Source organism: Mercenaria mercenaria, chromosome 19 (assembly GCF_021730395.1).
Source record: "Mercenaria mercenaria strain notata chromosome 19, MADL_Memer_1, whole genome shotgun sequence".
Classification (NCBI taxonomy): domain Eukaryota; kingdom Metazoa; phylum Mollusca; class Bivalvia; order Venerida; family Veneridae; genus Mercenaria; species Mercenaria mercenaria.
Window position 1 is genome coordinate 39,119,027 of NC_069379.1, and position 22,874 is coordinate 39,141,900.

Genomic DNA, 22,874 nt, shown 5'->3' on the forward strand with positions numbered 1-22,874 from the left:
AAATAATACATTTCTATACATTAATAAATTCATATAATTATAATAAACAAAACTGACATAAACGGAAAATATAGGTATGACGACTAAAATGATATCTAAATTAACTAAATGCGTCAAAGAATGTATTTCCCTTATACAATGCAAACATTATACATACTAATTATGAAAATAGTATTTTTAAAAGTTGTTACAGCTATCTTTAAAAAAGCGTTTTGCAAATCGTTAAAACAGCTTAACACGGAAATATGTGTGTACAGTACATGAAATCCCCCTATTCAGTTTTCACGCAAGGTGAGCTTAATATGAAATCCCCCTATTCAGTTTTCACGTAAGGTGAGCTTAATATGAAATCCCCCTATTCAGTTTTCACGCAAGGTGAGCTTAATATGAAATCCCCCTATTCAGTTTTCACGTAAGGTGAGCTTAATACGAAATCCTATTCAGTTTTCACGCAAGGTGAGCTTAATATGAAATCCCCCTATTCAGTTTTCACGTAAGGTGAGCTTAATATGAAATCCCCCTATTCAGTTTTCACGTAAGGTGAGCTTAATATGAAATCCCCCTATTCAGTTTTCACGCAAGGTGAGCTTAATATGAAATCCCCCTATTCAGTTTTCACGTAAGGTGAGCTTAATATGAAATCCCCCTATTCAGTTTTCACGCAAGGTGAGCTTAATATGAAATCCCCTATTCAGTTTTCAGCAAGGTGAGCATTTAAATGAAATCCCCCTATTCAGTTCTCACGCAAGGTGCTTAATATGAAATCCCCCTATTCAGTTTTCACGCAAGGTGAGCTTAATAATAATAATAATATGATACAATTTCAAAACAATTACTGCAATTTTAAAATCCACACCAGCATTTCATTGACATAATACTTGTTAACAAGCAATATCCATTTTATATTCTATAAATATTATCATTTGGATCTACAAATCAGTATATTACTATTTATAATTTATACAACGATATATTCAAGAGAAACTATTATACAATAAAGATGTAGTAAAATGTGTGAAGACAAAGATTTAAATTAGCAACTGTTACACTCCTTCCGTGCAGGATGGTATATTTGTTGTTTTTCGTCATATTTTGGCATTAATCTGGCAGAAATGTTTTGTAACAACAAGTAACAATTTCATATTTATGTTCAGTTTAAATAAACAAATAAATAAAATCAGGTTTGCTTCAATAAAAATATTACAAGGATACATCGATTTCTAACACTTTATAAAGTCTTTTATGTAATTTATGTATGTTAGTATAAAACTAATCAATTTAGAAATAATGTATTAGATCAGGGTTTCATTTATTACACAATTACAGATAAAAATTCATAATTTCAATATTGTACTTCATTTATGCCTATAAGCAGTACATTTTTCGATTTTTTCGAAAAATAAATACTGATAAACTTTGCAAATGATGCATCGATGTTTAGTTATATATCTAGGAGCTAACCTCTATCTGTACATTTATTAAATTAAATAGCTTTTGATAATATATCAAATTTCTGCAATACTGATTATTTATACGTTCAGCAGTGTATTGTATGTGTTACCATTTTTATCAAAACTGTATTTATAATATTTTATCCTATATGATAAATCATTCATTTACGTCAACTGGATGTCCATAACACTCGCAAAACGTTTCAAATCCACTCTGTTCCTAATTTACGTCAATTGGGTTCCAAAAATGCTTGCAAAACATTCTGACTCCATTCGAAATATTCATCAATGTTAATTAGATGCTCACAATGCTTGTAAAACCTTCTAAATCAGTTTGAAACTTTCAACTTTAATCAGATGTCCCGAATGCTTGCGAAACACTTCACTCCATTATAATCATTCATCAACGTCAACTGGATGCCCACAATGCTTGCAAAACATTCTTACTCCATTCGAAGCATCTTTAGTCTCTACCCTTTTCTTCCTTTCAATTTCTCCATTTGTGATGATCTGGCGATCTGGTACCGCGATAGTCAGTTGGTTCTCCGCCTCTTCGTGCTCACTTAGAGCGGATAAGTCTTTCGGATATCTTCAATGAAACAAATTGAAATCAGTTATTGCCTGGTAATCGAAATTCTGTTGATATAAGAGAAAAGTTACCCTAAGAGAAGTCAAAATGTGTACTCTATTTTCTGCACAACGACTTTTCGAAAAGAATATATGGTATGAAAGTTATCTTATGGTTATTTAAAATATAACAAAACTTCTTCTACGTTTAATTAATACAGTGCCATTACACAAATCATTTTAAAACAGCTTTTAAAATAAAATACACATTTAATGCTTAGCCGCGACTGTTCGATATTTCCCACTAAGATATCTTAGACACAGAAAATATATCATACTAGAATGCTAGACATATCATACGAAAATGAAAGAACACAGGTCAATGTTATCAGTGAAACGTGTTATCAGTGAAACAGTGATATCAAATTCATTTTGATACATTTTTTTTCTGGTAAATAACACCTTTAAGGAAAGATTTAGAGATTTGTTTTAAAAAGGAATAAAAACAAAATAAAACGCCCCTTCGAAATTAAAAATCATTATGAGAATTTCAGAAGAAATCATAATGTACATGTAATCTTTCATAGCACCTAGTGTATCAGAACTGCACAATCAGTTAGTCCGTCAGCGTTGTGTTTCTCAAAAAAAACCTGTCTGTCATGTATTGAAGAATATTGACCCAATCTTTATAGCTAGACAACAAATCAAGCATCTCAAAATCCATTGTCAAAATGGCAAAATCTAGTTTCGAGCAAAATGATTCCGTCATGCACCAAGAGATTATGAAAATAACTGATTAATTTTACCATTTTGATGGATGGTGGTAAAAAGTAAAACGTCATAGTTAACGAAAGACATTAATGCTTAGAGATTTTCTCTAATTTAGAACAGATGTGCTATTTCATTCAAAAGTTTTAGACAACTTGATTTAAAAATTTGACTTGACTTTGTCGCACATGAGACACTCGTCCGTACGATTCAATGCCAGGTTCAGATTCGCTTGCCGTAGTTCTTTTTAAGAAGATATCGGGGGCGATATATTTGTCATTCTATAAAGGGAGTTTCAAGGTCCTTTCAAAACATCTAAATGGTTAATATAAAAATAAATCAAACTTGGCTATCGGTAACATGCATTGTATTGTCTGACTGTTAAGGTACAACGATTGACCGTAGAGATAAAACATCTCAGTTATCAACTCTTATTTCTTTCTGCAGTAGTTTTTATCATCTTGCAAAATCCCGTGTAACGACCAATCAGTCCACAAACTGCACATGTTTCTGTTTGCCTTAGTAGTTACTACTCAAAAATGGATTTTGAATTATTTTCAATATTTATCTTAAGTTTGATTGCTTGGTTATGCTTACAACCATTTTTCAAAGTATTCTGTGCGTAATGGTCATTTGAAAATCAAGCATAAAACTAATATTCCTTTTTTACGAAACTTTTCTTTCAAAACATCATATTTTTCTTACTTGATGACGTAACTTCCGTTCGAGTATGTTTCTAGAATTTCTTCGACCTTGCTGTCAAGTGATCCTTGTTTGAAACAGCCGTAGTTCTTATTGCCGGAAATGTGTTCTATATCAAGACTCTGTTGTTTAGACTGGTCGCGTAGGTGCACGCGCCTCCTTGGTGATAGTCGAATAGGTCTTCCTGTGTGTTCTGTACTCGTGATTTCCTACGGATAGATGTACAATTTGCGTGAGCTTTTAACACAAAAGGTCAAAAAAGGTCAGCCCGCTGTTGTTTTTTTTGTAAACAGGCTAAACAATAGGATGATACAATGGCAATTGATCTATAAATAGAATAGTTAGGTAAAAACTTATTACGTTTAGCGAAGTTTATTTCTTTCAGTAAACATAGTACTAGAGATCAATCATCGATACAAATATTAATCCTATCCTGCATTACCTCTTCACCTATATGACACAAATTAATAGGAATAATGAAGTAAATATATGGTTAAAAAGTTAGTGATAAGTCGTTTCGTTGTAATGTCATTGTTCATGGTAAATACTGAAGTGTTTGCTCTTGTTTTATATATGATGAGTGATATGGTACAAATAATATTATGTCTGAGCTTAAATAGTGGACCTGGATTTATCATTAGACTTAACATTTTCTAAAGTCACACAATAATCGTGTATTTGACAACGTGTTTTTGCATTGAGATAAGTTCTTCTCGCATAAATCCAGGTATAATTGGGGATTAAATATGTATCAATAATTTCGGTCGGACTATCTGTAAGAGCAGATACTAGTACATAGAAATTTGATATAAGGTTTCAGAAAATCTTAAATAATATGCTTCAAAATGATCAAATCAAGACTTAAGTATCATATTCAGTCTTAAATGTTACGTATACGCAACCATTATTATCTTTTTAAATGTTTTTATAGTCTAATGTTTTGGTACTATCTCTATATTTAGTATTAACACTATAAATACTTAAGACTACTAAAAATAAATCTCTGCTTGATGAAGCGTTCCAAAATAGATTCATTGCCTCACCACGAAATCAAGGTATATCCGTCTTACCTTATTCCTTTTCATCCGACGAAAACGAAAAACGGCTAGTATTGACTGGAAAGAGGTAATGTGCACTGTTTAATCACAAGAACAAGCAATTACAGATAACTAACTCTAAACAAGTGGGTCTAAAAGGCAATCAAAATATAAACACAATAACGAAACATTTGCCAGTTAAGTAACAAATTAATGTATAACATAAAACAATACAAATCAGCATAAAGCAGGCACAACATTAAACATTTAGGAAAGTCTAATCTGGTCTATGGTAACCGTTATGAACTCGTTTTAATAATCGACAATTTCAATGCAATTATATATCCTCCGTATGAGATTTCGGTATCTATTGGAACTAATAAGAAAACGTTTTCATAGCAACTGCAGAACGTCGAAATTGTATACGGGGGAAATTAAACAGACTGAAATTGCCGATTGTCAATACGGGTTCCAGTTTGGGCGAAATATACCTTGGCGAATTCTACCATATTATCAAAGAATGCAGCGTAACTTCCGTTGATTAATTTAGGGGACATTGGTACGACGTTACTGAGAACCAAAGACATTCCAAATTCTCTAGACTTCTTCCAAGATGTCTGATCTTTTTCTTTTACAGCCTCTTTCTCGTGTGTTTCAACAAAGACGTCGTCATCCAATGACTCTGAAAGATGTACGTGCATACTACAATAATAAATTTACATTTTTGGACATGTAAAATAAATTCGAAAAAAAAAAATATAAATCCATCAAAATAATTGCCATCAAATAATAATGAAAAATAAAATCATTGACTTTGACATGAAATAAAAAATTCCAAGTCTATTTAGAAAGTCTTAACAGTGCCACAAAATCTCTTCAATATTGCTTGGAGCCAATTAAACGGATAACCTCGATCATTTTTCTATAAATACATACTAGAGGTAAATCTTTTTAAAAATGAGGGCACTTACAAATAAGACAGGGAAATAAATTTTACTCTAAACCCTCTCTAAATTTTAAAATGTACCTGATTCATCCCGTTGAATTTTTGAATACATTTCCTTTATTATTTTCCAATCGCGGTCGATGTCCTGTTCAGTTGTATATTGTGACGTCACTGTGAAACGTATGATGTACTTCCCCTTAATGGCCGCCGGTACCATGTGTAATTTACCCGTTCTGTTCAATCTTTGTAGGAGAATTTCAGTAAGAGCATTGTCACCCTACACATACAATAAAGGAAAATGTGTTTTATAGGGGATCATATATACCTAAACTAATAAAATAGACACAAATAGAAAATAAGCAAGAACAAATTCAAAAACTGGTTTTAGTTCCATAGAATGAAAAATTACCATAATGATTATGTTTTTCTTGATAACTTTTAAAGTACAGTAGTTTGTAAACGAAACATTACTTTGAATCACACTGAATAATGATTGAATGCACATGTCATTGCAATTGTTTTTGTAACTTAGCATTAATATAAATTAAAAGAATTGGTCTTCTAGTTTTTAGGTTGAAACCGCGAAGCAGTTGAAACCTACTATAACCGTATTCTGGATACTGCAAGAATTCAATGATGACAGTTTTCACTGAAGCAGATTAATCTGCCGTTCTATTTCCGCACTACTTGTATTGATTATTTACGAGTATACCGACCGCTTATCTCCCATAATTTCTATGTAAAAGTACATGGTCACGTTTAACAATCATTTCAATGCACATCTTTCTTTCAAATTGAAGTTTTGTTGCATTATGAACATTAAAATATGAGTTTTTGTTTCTAAACTATTTTAAAAATGCGAAATCAAGAAAAAAAAGATGACCGCGTCAGGAATGGTACCCGGACCGCCGCCACAATAAAGAAGTTCTCCGGCTTTAGTGTTAAATGCGTGTTGAATATAGATATTTATAATTGAGACAGTTTCCTTCGAGTAAAAGCTTTTCGACTTTCATTGTAAAAAGTAATAAAACAACTAACTTCCATGTGTTTCCGTAACATATAGTTTGTCAGTAATTAAAATTCAAAGCATATTTCCAAATATCTTAAAGTCTTCTTTTTTTGTTGTCGAACGACCTGGAAGCCTGTGCCTTTAACTTTTAAATTTGTATATCTAATATTTCTATTATCTATATTCTCTTTGTGAATTTTAAATAATTTGTATTTTCAATGAAACAGTGTATTTCTCATTGATGTTATAATAATACATTTTAATTAAGCCGATACAGGGTTGCCTTAGCAAGCTCGTCAGTGTGTTTCAAGCCACTTGATGGTTTTATTCAGAGCAGAATTTAAAGCATATAATGTAACACGGATGCAAAAAATTATGGTTTGAATGTTATACTGTTTCATGGAGATGACTTGAACCATTACAGCGGAGTGGTTAATTGCACATCAAATGCGGGTTCCAACCATTCAGTGCTGTCAGTACTCTTCCAAAATCGCCTTAGAGTGGCTGCATGAATGTATCTTTAGAAAATCAATAGCATTTCGAGTGTTGAACGAAACACCGTATTAACACCTTTGCATTTAAAATGAGTTACTACAGTATTGCGTTCAAAGCTCCTCCCTTCGAATCTATACTCGGGCAGATTTATGATTTGGTCACTATAGTACGTTACTGAAAGTATCTGTTAGGGCTAATTTTGAGAATATAAAAAACAAGGCTTTAGTTAGTGAAGTAGGACTTAATTCCAGTATGAGTAATAAAACAAGGACTCAATAATATGAACAGATCTGACAATACAAATCTTTCTAAAAATATATGTGACCCCAACATTTCCCTGCATTAATGTTCACTTTTATTCTTTAAAATGAGATAAGGATTAAAATTCTAAAACTGGGTCCATATATATGGTACAGCAATGCAGACATTGTAAACTTTATATAACATAAATAGAAAGCAGATCATTTAGGCCTTAAACACTGCAGAAACATGTGGTGACTTACCTTGACCCTAAATACAACCATACCAAGATGACGCTCTGCAGGAATTTCAAAACGAGAATCATTTCTGACCTTTTCTTCAAAATACTTTGCTAATCGAACACCCTGTAAAACAATTTTCTTTTATTTCAAACACTTCATTCCATCGGCTAGCATTTCTTTAATTGTTTAAAAAAAGTGAAAAAAAAAATCGAAATCGGCTTAAATTTAAAAAAATATGAGCATTTAAATATATCTAATCAAATTAGAGGCCATTTTGTTTCCGTGGCAAAAAAGAAAAGAAAAAAAAATGGTGGGTTTATTACATTTCTAGGTACATCTTTGAACTGTATTCAATTATTTCTGTAAAATAACTTCTCTATTTTTTTCAGCGATAATGAAAGAAATTACCATGCTTTACATCTTATACTTTTGAAACGAAAATCATTTTACATTTAAAGGTTATTTAAGGTTATTTGCTAAAGAAAGAATTCATTTATGTGTAAATGACGTCATAAACTGTCTCCATGATCAGCCTTTCTGAAATTTCAAACTGCCCTATATTAAATTTAAATTTAAAATTCCCTTATCGTTAGACTTGAAAATGGCTTTCGTATGAAATTAACTTATTGTGAGGCGGCATTCCTTGCCCTTTAACATAATGTATTTAATTCGTTTACGAAAACTATAATCAAGTAGTCGTTTTTTCATAAAATAAAAATAAAATTAAAGTACCTCCCGGACATGTTTTTGCAGTCCCTCTATACCAAAATGACCGTTTATCAAACCAAAGTTCTGAGGCCCGGAATCTTCGACTGAGTCCTATCTGCCAGTGCTAAAAATAGAAAAAAATTATTTTTCTTATTATTCAAATAAATTCGACGCTTTCCATCTTTGCAGAAAGGGAATTAATTCTATATGCATGCATGTATTGAGAACGTAATGATTTAAAGCGAGATATGCAAGTGGGAATTTGAAAATCGATCTATTAAGTTCATTTAAAATCGTTTTAAGTAGCCGGGTTTTCAGGCTTATTTGAAAATGTAATAAGTACACATGGCTGCCTCATTTCAGTTCAACATTTCTTGCGGCATTCACTTTCTTTGTGTAACGTTATATAATTACTAAGATTTGAATGACATGCCGCTCTGACAGAGAACGTTTAAGGCCTACACTGGAAGCACATAACTGTGATACTTACCATATAGTCAATAGCCGCGCCTGAAAAATACAAAAAAAAAATCAACTTTACTGTCGCACACAAGACAGAAATCTTGCTTATGAATAACATAATTCTTCACTCTTTACTTGTGTAATTGTTAAGGGGAGCGGTGGTTTAGTGGATAAGGTGTCGAACGCTCAATCCAGGGGTCATGGGTTCGAGCCGCGCTGGAGTCACGACCATGACTTTTCAAATGACAACAGTAATAGTTCTTTTGCCAGGAAGTGGACACGAGTGTGGTAACAACAAGCTTAAATCTTTCATCACAATCGAGCTAAAACAAATTAGTATAAACTTAACTAAACGAATTGTTAATCAAACTATATTACAATTACCAAAACCAGGGATAAAATTTGATTAAGTAAATTTCTTATCAATTTTTATTGTTGCACTTCACCAAAGCGATATGGGGTATGTAATGAAACCTTATACTGACAATAAAGTAACTTTTGTTTGATTTTTTCTTGTATTCAAAATAGCCTTATACTTTGCGAGTCCTTTCTAGAAAACAACTTTTTTGTTTATGTACCGTTTGTTGCGTTGATATCGTAAGAAATGTCCGAATGGCAATTATATGAAAATATTAGTGAAATAGAAAAGAAACAGTGGATTTGTTTTATTACGTCCCACGTCTAAAAATAAATTCTTAACATTTAAAGCTTCATTTCCTATTCATCATAAGAGACAAATTGTCTCCGCGTGTGGAAATGAAATCATTAGCAGTAATTAAACAGATATGCATCAGCCATTAAACCGGAATCACCATCTATCAGTAGAAGAGCAGAAGCGTGAGAATTGCTCTTACGTCTAATTGCTTAATTGAACTGTCACCATTCAGTCGTTAAATGACTGTAATCCTTAATAAAAAGCCCATAAATTCGGATTTCTGAATGAAAGAATACAGGGTGATTGAGACCAGATATAAACACGAGTATATAATCTGATTTGGAGGGTTTATATATGGACATTGCCGTCTTGTTTATAGACGCATCATGAACTGTTTTTAAAATTAGTTGTTCTTTATGGTTCGGCATTGCGTTTTGTAAATATTTAATGACGTCTTTAACAGTAAAGACAGCTCCTTGTTCCTTAATTCGATCTTTAGAATCAAACTATATGGAGCCGAATAGCATGTGTTTCATTGTAGAAAAGTCTTTATTTGATTTTATTTTCCTGAAACCAAGCTATTTTATAACAACCATTGATATAGGGCCTATAAATGCATTGATGAGTAGCAGTATTTCAAATCTTTGCCGTGGACTTTTATCATGATTCAATAATACCATTCGCAGACATTTCACATTTACTCATTTTTGAGTTGTTTAAGGAAAGTTTAAAGCAAGGTTTCGTGTCCGTTTGTCTAAACATTCCGACACATTACAGACATATCCCAAATTACATGCTCATGATACTATTGATACATATCAACAGCGACAGAATGGGAACCATATCTACTGTTAAGATACCTTCAAATCATCAAAATCTTATAATCCAGCCCTGTACCAATTAACTGGCATATGACTTTCTTATTTGTAAACAATTTTCTCTAATGTATTATTGTAAGCATACTTTGGTATTTGAAACATTGTGACAATACGATAGGCTGTCTTTAATTAATGTAAGGATATAAGCACTTTTTTCTTACCCGAGTTTTCGTGTTTTAGGTACAAAGGATCGACGTTAAATGTCCTGTGCAAAGCACCGCTGTTTTTGACCCTGTAATGATATTAACAATGATTTGTTCTGATTAAAGATATACTATGGGCCGCTTTCAGTTTTAGTTTTTCATTACAAGTCATATTGATTCAGATGTAGAAAATGTTCGTTTAATATAATTAACCTGGTTACATGTGAATGTAGATCTATACTCTAGAGTTAAATGCTATTTCCAGATTTTAGTGGCTTTCATATTATGATTTCTTATACCTTTTTAAATCTTTTTAGCCTTAACTCAAGTACTACTACTTTTCTAAATAAATTTAGGTATTGTATGTTTAATTGTAACTGATCATTCTTTCTAATATAATATTAGCCTACATATATTTTTAAACCTAAACATCTACGTATATATTCCGTATATGTTTTTTTTTCCAAAAATCCCTTTTCTCACAGAAATGTATTGTTTATACGTTAATCCAAAATAAAAAAAAACGACTATCAAAAATAGAGCCAAAGTATTTAAAACATCGACGTGAAGTTTTACTCGGCATACTTGTAGAACATGCCAAAATTGGAGTTTCATGAACAGACAAACCGAGTATGTACTTATCTTGCTTAGTATCATTCTTTCTTAAAAATAAAAACAAAAAAAGTAAAAAAGTTAACTATGCTTATACAATCACTAAAATTTTACCCTTAAGTCTAAGTTGTATCTTTATCCTATCACTATGCATTTGTTAGGCCGATATCTACCTGCCGTGTAAATGTGAGGTTTATTCAGTCAATAGAGGTTTATACTGTCACTTCAACTCACGGACTACTTTTACAAGTATATGCACTATAGGCAGTGTAAACAGGACCAAGAGTTCGAGGCTAGTTATTTCAGCATTTTATGAGGACAGTCACAGTAAAAATAAATAAAAATAAAAACAATAGTTGACTATACCCTAGTAAACCGCAATACGGAATGGTACGGTGGTGGTATTTAAAGTCTGGGTGATTTGACCTTGACTTTGTGTATTGTAGCGTTTACTCATTTTTTAGTTCAAAATTACACAATTAACCAGATTTAAGCAGTCGTTTATTGTAGTTTTTGGATTTAAACCATTCATGGTGGAAGGAATTTCATTTACTCCACATTATCTTGCATGGAAATGAAATAAATTTAAAGTATAGACTGCGGGCATTTGAATTCATCTCAAGCATGATTTTCGGCTGTATTTTATCCGAGTCAAAACCACTCTGCTTGTTTTTACACGAATGCCCTGTAAGCACCGATGATTTATAATACACAAAACTTCAGAAGGCAAAGCATCAGGTAGGAGAAAAATTTATGTTTTATTATAAGGAATCGTGTGTAACTGGACCTAGCAACCTCGTCCCCTCATCTCCGAAAGGTTTTCACTCCTCGGCAAGCCTCGGGTTGGATAAATCTTTCTCCAGCTTGATGGATAAACTTAAGTTAAGAAAGACAGTAACCTAATATTCTCTATTTCTTGTGAACTAGTATTTCTAAATACCTTAATGAGTCTGCCAAAATGTAGTTCCTTTGCTTTTCAATAATACAAGAATTTAAATCAGATCGTTTATCTATCGTAAGGAAAGTCGATATGAAAGTTTATACTTTGTAAAAAAAAAAAAAAAACATACCACATTGCGCTGCAATCAAAATGCACCATCATCCATTTGGACGGATTAAAAGCGAATGATTGCGCATGCTCAACTCCTGCCATGAACCTGCGGTACTCTGGGCATACGAATGCAGTCCCCGCATACGCGGCATCAATATGCATCCATATTCCTTCACCTTCGCCTTGAAGAGAAAGCCGCAAGTAGTATGATAAAATTTGATTTCAGAATATTATATAAAGGTTTTAGGTTGAATTACAAAAGCAAGATACAAAACGTAAAAAGCATGATCCTATCTGGATCGATAAAATATACATTTCATTTCTGTTACATCTTCTTGAATTTTTTCAGGCGACAAATTATTGAAAACAGCAGTTTGTATAGTTTTTTTTAACAATTTCTCTAACATTTTTCTAAACTATTATATATATCGCGTCCCTTTTAGAGAAAGAGAGAGTATATAAACTGTTTTGTAATGGCTTTGTAATTTTGGACATTTGGCCATGAAAACAGTTCGCAATGGCTTTAAATTCATTAACTTACATTAAAGTTGTTAAAACTTACATATTGGACCTATTTCTTTAAGATTATCGAACGCACATGCTCCAGTTGTTCCAACCGTCGCACAGAGCTGGAATACAATACTTTGTAAATATATTCAATCTCAACAAGTATATTTTATTTTCATTTAGAACGAACGTTACGACATATCTTTGTTTTGTTTGAGCATTTTCTTTAATGATGCATATTTCTTGCGAAGTTCAAATATCAATAAAAATAACTATTAGTACGAAACGGCCTAACAACTTTCACATTATTTGGAAGACAAACCATTTTATTAAAATATTAAAAGGCAATTTATCTATAGATATTTCCATCCCTTCGAAGTATTGCAATATATCTCGGCACTAAATGTCAATGTTTCATCCAAAATTGAAAAGTGAATGCTCGAAAAGACATTACTTTGACATGCTTGCCATATCAGAAATCAAATTTATTGATATTCTCTAGTACACTTATTAAGTTATTCAAGATAGATTTTATTTTATATCATTAGGTTCAAATACATCCAATATCTCTTGCGATCCCAAGTCTTAAATCCCTCGGAATGGAATAAGTGTATCAACAGAGTAATTTGAATTTGATTCATATGTATATAAAGGATCAAGATCGTGCTACCAGTTATATATATGGGTAGGTCTTTGTTGTTTTTTGTTGTTGTTTTTTTTTTTGTTAAAACATACGCCTCAAGACGTGGACAGCCCAAATATTGTTGGTGTATATAACTGCTCTGAAACATCCCAATGTTCCCGTTAAGCCAGTGTCAAAATTGCAAAATATGCTCGAATGCAGAATTTTCGGAATGAATTCCATCATATAAAGAAGGGTACAGTTATAATTCATAATAATTGTTTGTGAGACAACTTGAATAAGCAAACAACTATATTCTTAATATAAAATATCCATCTCTTAAGGTATAAAGATTTGTAACTGCCAAAATAACCAGTTATACATTTAAATAGAAGTGATGTAAGATCATTTGACTACACACGTAAAATGGTATGAGCCCAGCACTAAGGTCCTCGTTGATGGCTTTCTGTAGAGTGTCACCACGCAAACTTAGATTTTCATCGCTGGGTAAGAATCTCATTTTCACTAAACCAATCAGTCCAGCTTTCTCTACTGAAGAATGGGCCTGTAAGTGGAATCGTGGTTTTAAACAATATCTGAAAAAATAGCTGAATCCCTATATGTACGACGAAGAAGCCAATAACTGCATACAGAAGAATTATTATTTATAATTAATGAATTTGTTTTAAAAAGACTATTGCAAAACCCTGTACATTCTGCTAATAATCTAAAGCAATGTATCGTTTTGTCTGAAAACAATGAAATTTAGATAAACAAAAGACCAGCTGCGTGAAGATGTTGGAGATATCTGTTTGGTTAAAGTAATTGTTCGACAGGTAAGAAACTTTACATGAACAAGTAAATGTTTTCCAACACACTTATAGCATAATTTGCATTAGCTTATTACTTCACATCATAAGGGTCCCACAGGCAAAATCGAAACTGGCAGCCATGGTTCAGATTTTTACACTGGCAAATACGATTCTAAATTAAAGTGATAATTTTGTTGCATGTTTAATATATATAATAGTATGTCCCCACTTCAATATATACAGTTAATTATTGAGTCTCACTTATCATGTTCATACCTGATCCGAACAGTACGCCACTAATCGTGCATTAACTTCCGCATCGTCCAAGTCCTCGTTATTAGCACGATAATGTCTGATTGCATCCGAACGCGCCGCTAATAACGTTACAAAGGTACAATCACTCGCAGTTGTCTGAGAACGAAACCAAGAAATCGCTGAATTACATTCAATTGTCTTTTATTGTTGAACTATGCCTTTAATAGTCTTGTCGGTGTGGAGAAATGGATAAATATCTCTCATAAACTGAAGGATCATCCATCGTTAAATCAAATTGAGGTAGATTGTGTCACCTTTCCTAACTTTAAAATTCATCTCATTGTAGTCACATACTGTTATTTAATACTTATTTATGTATATTCTTAGATGTGGTACAATAGAATATCAATGAATCAGTATTCGTATCTAATGCATGAAAATATTAGCAACCATGATGCCTATGATAATTAATGGTTTATTCCACTGGTGTTCTAAATTATTCTTGTTGTCAGAAATGCAGCAATCGGCTCTAATATTTGTAAATATATTTAACTCTGAATTGTAATTCGCTATAGACACATCTACCTGAATAACCCCTCCTCCCATTGTTTGCTTATTGCTGTGGAGAAATTCGGAAGGTAAGCCAATCATTTTGCCCAGCCAGTCCATGACAATTGTTTCCAGTTCTGTAGCGGCTGGACTGGAAGCCTGCAAAGAAATTCATTTTATTTTGAGAAATACTAGCTCTCTTCGACAACTTTATGTCTACTTCCGCTAGAGAGTAAAATAAATGTAAAAATCTCACTCAGGTTATTATCTTCAAAACAAGAGTACTGTGTCGTAGGAGAACACGGACGCAGTCCTCTTTCCATAGGTGTATGCATGGATGTATACAGGGTTAAATAATACACAAAAAAAATACATAGACAATGGACATATAGATGGTAAATATAAAGAAAAAAAAAGAACAAGTTGGGTACGCGGGTCTGAAAATACAAAGGTAAATGCATGTTGCCACATGGTTTTATTGTAAAAGTGATTGTGAGGGTGAGTTGTTCTTTCACCGTTGCTGTTTCTATTGGACTATGGAAGGTTATGGAAGAAAAAGCATCTGGTATTTTTACTACACCGATAAACTATAAAAGACATGTCGTCCTGATATGGATAATAAGGGACTGGTCTCCAGTCTACTAAAGTAGCCTTTGATATTTAAACTGACAAATTGACTGTATTGATTACATTTATATTGATTTTTTTGCTATAAAACTTGCTTCTGTACGAGTTTGGTTTTACATGAGCTATTGTCCGAGCGGACGAGACTTGAAGGAAACATTCGAGACTGCTCGAGACTAACTTAATTATGATGATTGCTTCTCCAACATTGAGCACTTTTCTCATATTTTGCATCAACATGTAACAAATCCATTACGAACCTATTATTTAGCGATACAATTTGCTAGGTATAATTCTGAGACTGTAAATGTATGACAATTATTTCAACAGCAGTGTCGCATGAAATTGGAATGCTTCAGCATTCTTTCTTTTTAGAATTACAGAATTGTTACATGTAATATTCCCTGTTCTCGGGCTGTATTAATTAGATTAATTGGTAAAGTTGTCATGATTCATCCGTCTTTACGGTTGTTAGTTACTGTGAATGAAGATAGAGATAATAATCTTATTTTAAAGCAATCTGACTAAAGTACTAATGACCCATTCACATTCGTCTTCTGTATATTTTGGATTTCCGATATTGCTATTATTTTTTTTTCGCAAATCTATTTTTATTTGAACCAATCAGACCGCCTGTTTCAACAAGCATTTGGCTGAACCATCAAAATAGCGTCGAATGTCAAAGGGTGAGAAAAATGTGCAGTGAGTCCGGGGCTCGAACCCGGGACCTCTCGCTTACAGGGCGAGTGCCCTACCAACTGAGCTAACCGGCTGTCTGATTCCTTACGTGACCAGGTCCGTACCATGACATATGATTTCTCTCAAAATACGAAAAGGCGTAGTCGCGATGTGGTCGCCATAAGAATTTTAAATATGAAACACCCAGGCTAAATATAGATTTTTTAAAACATCTACTTTCTGATTGGCTATCGTAAGGTTCGTCAGAACGAGGCTATTATTAGCACGTCTTCAGATCCTATGTGTGTAGCGTTAATTGGAGCTGCACTCAAGTCAGATTGATTTTAAACATTTATCATATCATAATACTTTTTTGTTTTGCTTTTGTGGTTTTCCCCTGACTGAAATCCAGAATGATTTGTTTCTTACGCTGATGCATGAAAGCTTAATATATCAAACGCGATAATAAAACCAGTGAGATCTATTATTTAGCGATACAATTTGCTAGGTGTAATTGTGATACTGTAAATGTATGACAAATATTTAACAGCTGTGTTACATGAAATTAGAATGCTTCAGCATTCTCTTTCAGAATTCCAGAATTGTTACATGTTATCTCTCCTGTTCTCGAGCTGTAATAATTAGATTAATTGGTAAAGTTGTCACAATTCATCCGTCTTTACGGTTGTTAGTTACTGTGATTGAAGATAGAGATATATTAATTTAAGATTATTTTAATGATACATCACTTTGTTTTGCTTTTATGAAATCCAGAAATGATTTGTTTCTTACGCTGATACATGAAAGTTTGAACAATAAATCAAACACGATAATAAAACCAGCGAGAATCCTTTGAAACCAGGCAAAATAGTAGTAGACTCCGTTTCACTGAGTCTGTTCATGAGAGGTAATGGAAAGTGCAACACCCCTCACGCTCCCTACACCGACTTAAGCGGAATTCTATCACATAGACATTAAATTGACTAAATCTCCCAAAGTACCAGAAAATATAAAAACACAGAATTCAAGTTCAGGGAGACTTTTACATCCTCCATGGCACTAAAAGATTTCTGTTTTGATATTTAATCAATCTAAAGTAACTTAAGTATAAAAATCTTTCGAAGCATAGAATGCAACCAAGCAAAGTAAAATAATTAAACTTGTAAGATACCATCATAAATTTACACAAACTCTTTATCATACAACTGAATTCAGGATTGGATAAATTGAATCAAGATGCGAAATGATCAGCAATTTCCAGCAATTTTACACTTTCAATATCTTTCGTTTTAAAAGTTCTTATTTGACCTAAATGTTTTTGTTTAAAAAGTAAAAGGAACTATCTCTCTTTGGTTTCATTTAAATCAAATGATCAAAATCAATTGTAAAGAAAATTTTATCTGGGACAAAACTTAAAGTGATTGATACACGAGACATAGTTCTGTTCAATCAAGCATTTAAGATTCTTACTTGTTCTTGCTTTATCGTCAACAAGCGGCATAATGTGATTGATACACGAGATATACCTCTGTTCAGAGAAACATTTGCTATTCTTACTGTAATTTGTTTCACTATCAACTTTCGATTAAATGGATTTTACAATTTGATAGTACTAAATTATGTTTAATCTAACACAATTAATCTTATAAAAGTTGCACTGAGTGAATATATGGCACTTAAAACATTTGTATCCGTATTTGGAATCCATAGCTAATATCTAAAATGCGATAATATTCCAAGTGCAGTAGAATATTAACGACTACATTACCTTTGTTCTCGATTGAATATTTGATACCAAATTTCAAGTGTATACTAGTTCTAAAATGTATTATAAATGTAGATCTTTTTTAAAATGTTCCAATGAATCAAACAAAACATAGTATAAACCTTGCAGTGATAAAAAAAATGAGTGTACGTATTATATACATTGGCGCTTCTTGTGAGAGTAAATATCAGATGAGTCCGCAGCTGAATTCTGCAAACACAATTTAGTCTATTCCAAATACGGAATGGAGTAATATAGCATTTGCCTCTAAAAGAAGAATCACTTCCTTCTGTATTCAGTGTTTGCGTTGGTTAATTTTCGAATGCTTTACTTTTTCTAGGTAGAGGAGTATAGGTACATTGTAATATTTTTGTCACGACTTTCAACAGACCAGTATCAATTAACGATCAAAGTTGTGTCAACTCTAAAGAACTTGAAGTGTTTCTGCCTTTTTTCGTCAATATATCTGATATTCATTTGCCTGAATTTATGCCTGCTGTCGCATGATCTTGTACGATAATAATATAAGTATATGTAATAGTGTTTTACTTAAATAATTCAATATCCAGTATGTTTATTTTGCGTCTGTAACGTATGATTAATCTCATCATATTGTTTACTTTGACGTCAAAACCGACATTTAGTGTGATCAAAAGGTCTTAGATGTAACCATACTCTGTAAAACCTATTGTCTTTTTATAGGAAGATATCGACATTACTGTTCAAGTCAAATTCTTCCCACAGAAAATAATGTTTTACAACTAAACTAGGTATTGAATTCACCTGCGCTGCAGTGAACGTCTGAATTGTTTTGAATCGCCTGTAGTTGATTTTGATGATTATTTTTGCGGTTAAATTAGTAAGTTCACTGTTAATTCTAAATGTAAAAATTGAAATTAAAGTAGTTTATACATAGACATATTTTTTATAGATTAAGTGGGGAGAACATAATCGCTCCGACATAGACACTTAGCGGCTTTTGGTGGGACAGCACACATTCTGTCTTTGCATTTAAACCGACTACATATTTTTGTATTTCCGCAGGTCAAATTCTGGAAGATATACTAATTCCATATGACACCGTCAAAAGGTCAAAGTTATGACCCTCTAAGGTTATAACAGCTATTGAATGCAATTGAAGTGTAAAGCTACATGATAGAAAACGCGTTTGAAAAGTAAAACAGATACACATGACATCGTGCTGACTATGTAAAAAAAAGAAAATGGACAAGGAATTTGCCTTGCATTAAACAGTTATAGTTCAAGGTAGAAAGTCCGTACTGACGATCGGTAGTTTCCGGTAGACTACGCATTATCCGGTTTGTACGAAAAGCTATGTTCTAACTGAACTACATTTGAAACGTTATAGCACGGAAATTGTCGATTATCAACACGGGCAAACTGCCTAAACTAGAACTGTATGGCAGTCACTATTATCCCAGGTCACGTCTAATAGATTTCCAACAGACAAATGTCAACTGGTAATTGGAACTGATTTAATTTGTGCAATATGAGCGACCTCCAATTATTTGTGCATATAATAGCTGAGTGTCAAGCTTCTTTCAGTAAAGAAATAGCCAGTGCAAAGCAAATTGGATTTGGTAAACACTGGTGTGTGAAGAGAATGTAAAGTAACGGTAATGCTGGTTCAAAAGTACGCGCGAGGGAATACAAAACACCAAATCGTCTTGCATGTAAAAGAAAATTCTTATGTCATTGGAAAGAGCGAAATTAGTCAATGGTATGTTTCAAGGTCTTAAATAAACTGAATTTGTTGTTCAATAAACAAATGAGAATGTAGTCTAGAAGTTTAGTTTAGAATGTAGTCGAGAAGGGGTTATGCCACGAAGGCAAAGCCCGATTGATATAATAATACGCATCGAAAACCCAGCAAAGAAATTTGATTCACTCTTTCAATTTATACATTTTTTATAACATACCATATTAATAAACAGCAGAAGTGAGTTTTAATGGACGGACCCAAAACTGTCTATCATTAGTGTTTACATAAAATAGACAATCCGATCGAGACTGTCAAATACGATTGACCTAGTTTACACAATAGACCACGTGCGTTAAGTTTGTGATACTGCTGAGAACTTGACCTTGGTATGAATACAATAACAATAGGGGGAGGAGTTAAGTGAAATTTATCGACAAAATCTTGAACTGTCCATTAAATCAAATACTCCAAATCGTATTTACGCCACGTAATAGGATATTTGTACATTTGTTCATTGTTAAATAAATTGAAACACGATTCCGCTATATATTAGTTCTTAATTAATGTGAATGGGAACAGAGCAGCCTGGTAAAGAAAAATATAAATAGAAGAAGACTTTTTAGTTAAAAAAGTATATAAATTCATAACATAACACAATATTTGGATATGTAGGATAAGCAGGGGTAATTTTATTCAAAATGTACTGAACCCGTTTGATTTATTGAAAGAATATATCTGAAATTTAAATCGACATAAAAGTAAAGAAAATCTTTACTCACCCACGTGAAACCTATGCAGTTGATAGCATCCGCTAACATGTCTCCTAATAATGATGGAAAACTATTAAGGGCGGGAAAATAGGCATGCATATATGGGCTCTGCCAATGTGTGATCTGAAATTAGAAGCAGATAAAAATGCATGCTGACCTTTAATGATGTACACTTAGAGTGGTTGAAAGCGCATAAAATTTATACTCTTTAATATCAATTACCTTTTATCTTTAGTAAATAATATATGTGTGTACCTAATATATAAAACTTAGCAATGGGTATAAAGATCAAAACAGAATTCAACGATTTGTAAAATTACACTCAAATATACTTGTCGAATGTGCGTACTTAACGTTTTCGTTCTTGATTTTGGGCGTTCTATAAAGTAATGTCATGTTAAGCAGAGTAAGACCCAGGTTATGTGTCAAACATGTTAACACATACACTATGGCATATGATAATGTGATGTGTTCAAACTAGCCGTGAGGATGTGTTTGTGGTGCTCTTTGCTTCCGAGGAATCTACCCTTACCTATAATCTTAAAAAGCCAAGTTATATATGAAAGAGCTATGACCTGAGCTTGAATAAGAACAATGTAAACAGTTGGTATCTACGGATGTCCTTTTATTAATTTATTAATGGTTCTAAACAAAATAAGGAAACCTCTTGTTAAGATAAGAATTATCAGATTTTTTAACGTCAATTTCCCTTGTCTAAAACAAAAACAGAAACACTGAAGATCTATTTTTGTGAGAGAGCCCGTTTTATTATGCATCTTCATTTTATTTTCCACTTTATATTGATAGAAAGTTGGGTTTTTTTGTAAATAATTGGAAGAATGACTTACATATTCTTACATATTCCTCATCACTTATTAAGACAAGGCGTGGCATGTTTATAAGTTATGATGAACCTTAATGTACAGATGTTTTCAAAATTCCTATATATATTCGCTTATCAATTATGCACTGGGCTAGAAAACTGGGAGAGAATGGTGGAAAAACAGATGGTGCGATTTTAATATGCCTCTCCCTGGGAGTATAAAGCATAATTATACTTACGCCCGGCATAATTACACGCTCAATATCATCCATAATTACATTCCAGTCTTCTCCCAGTTGCGGGGCAGTGTCAGGAACCAGATGGCGCATATATCCGGGCTTTACATTCGGCAACACTCGGCGATTACGTATGTTTTGTAGGTAGTCCGCAATATAATCAACCATTTCCTTTCCTGGAAAAAGGGTGAAAATGATTTGGTTTTAATTGAGTAATATCAGTGCAATAGATTTCTGAATAATGATGGTTATAATTTTGATTTCAAAATAACCGAAATGCTGCAACAAGAAAAAAAATATTCGTAAAATTTAAAGTCCGCATCATACTTAAAAGTACGTAGCATACTTATATTACAATGGTCTGGTTTATGGGATATATACTTCTGCCCAAGGACTTAGGGACTTAGTATGATTTATGTCTGGATGATTTGAGAAATATTGCTTTTAACTGCTCTTTTGCTGTACCTTTTATGTGATTTATACCCTTGTGGAAAGGACTTTCTTTATGTTTAAAGGAATAAGATATATGTTTTTTGATTTTATGTTAAGAAATTGTAATTGTTCATGATATTATGTTTGAATTGTTTTTTATTTGAAGTCTTATAAGGCAATAATACTTCATAAGCCAACTACAAATGTATGATAGTCTACAGTTGCAGACCAATTCAATTGTTTTGGATTTAAAAATGAAAAAAAAAATATTGATCACATTTTAAAATACATGATATGGCTGTTATGGCAATTTTTGCAAATATGAAGATACTTTTTCTGCATGTACATGTCGCCTATTTTATGGTACCAAGTGTTATACATAAGTTTCTAGCAGAATCAATTTATGTATATAAGACGGATTTTGCTAAGGGGCGTAAAGAAAATGGTTTGAAGGAACTGACCTAAAAATAGTACGACAAAGAAAAAAGGAAAACAATAGATATCAGGAAATTATGCTATATGACTGAAGAAATCATTGAAGCTTAATGACAGAGAGAGTATATGTTTTGGAGACACATAAGAATTAAATGATTTACTGTTTTGTCCATATTCAAAATTGATAAGCATTTGAAATGGGGCACAAAGGTCAATTCCCTTAATTCTAAAACCTTTGAATAGCCGTCGGTTTCTTTCTGCCACGCCGGTATTTAGCAAAGTCAACCTATTTTATTTATTTTGTTCGGTTTAACGTCGCACGACACAGTTAAAGGTCATACTTTGATGGTGGAAGAAGGCCATGGAAAAAAGTACATTGTACGACGGTAAAGTGTGGATTTTCTGTGGCGTATTGCTCCCAACTCGAAAATGTTTTTCTGTCGTTATTTCGCATTTTTTAATATAGTTAAGAAACAAAAACTCATGCTATACTATTTGTAATATGACCAAACTTCAAGTTTAAAGAAAGATCATTTTAGCAAAGAGAGTTCAGTCACTTTAAAAAGATACCGACAATTTACATTCTTTGATTAAAAAAAATCAATTCGTATCAACTCCCTTCCCAAATTGACATTTAGCTAGTAAATGAATACAGGCACAACAGCCCTAGAATAAAC

The 22,874-nt window shown here is 32.7% G+C and overlaps 1 pseudogene; it reads right to left on the reverse strand.

The window, feature by feature from the left end:
- Window positions 1-758: 758 nt before the first annotated feature.
- Window positions 759-21,661, reverse strand: LOC123542374 (histidine decarboxylase-like; annotated as a pseudogene).
- Between the last annotated feature and the right edge of the window lie 1,213 nt (window positions 21,662-22,874).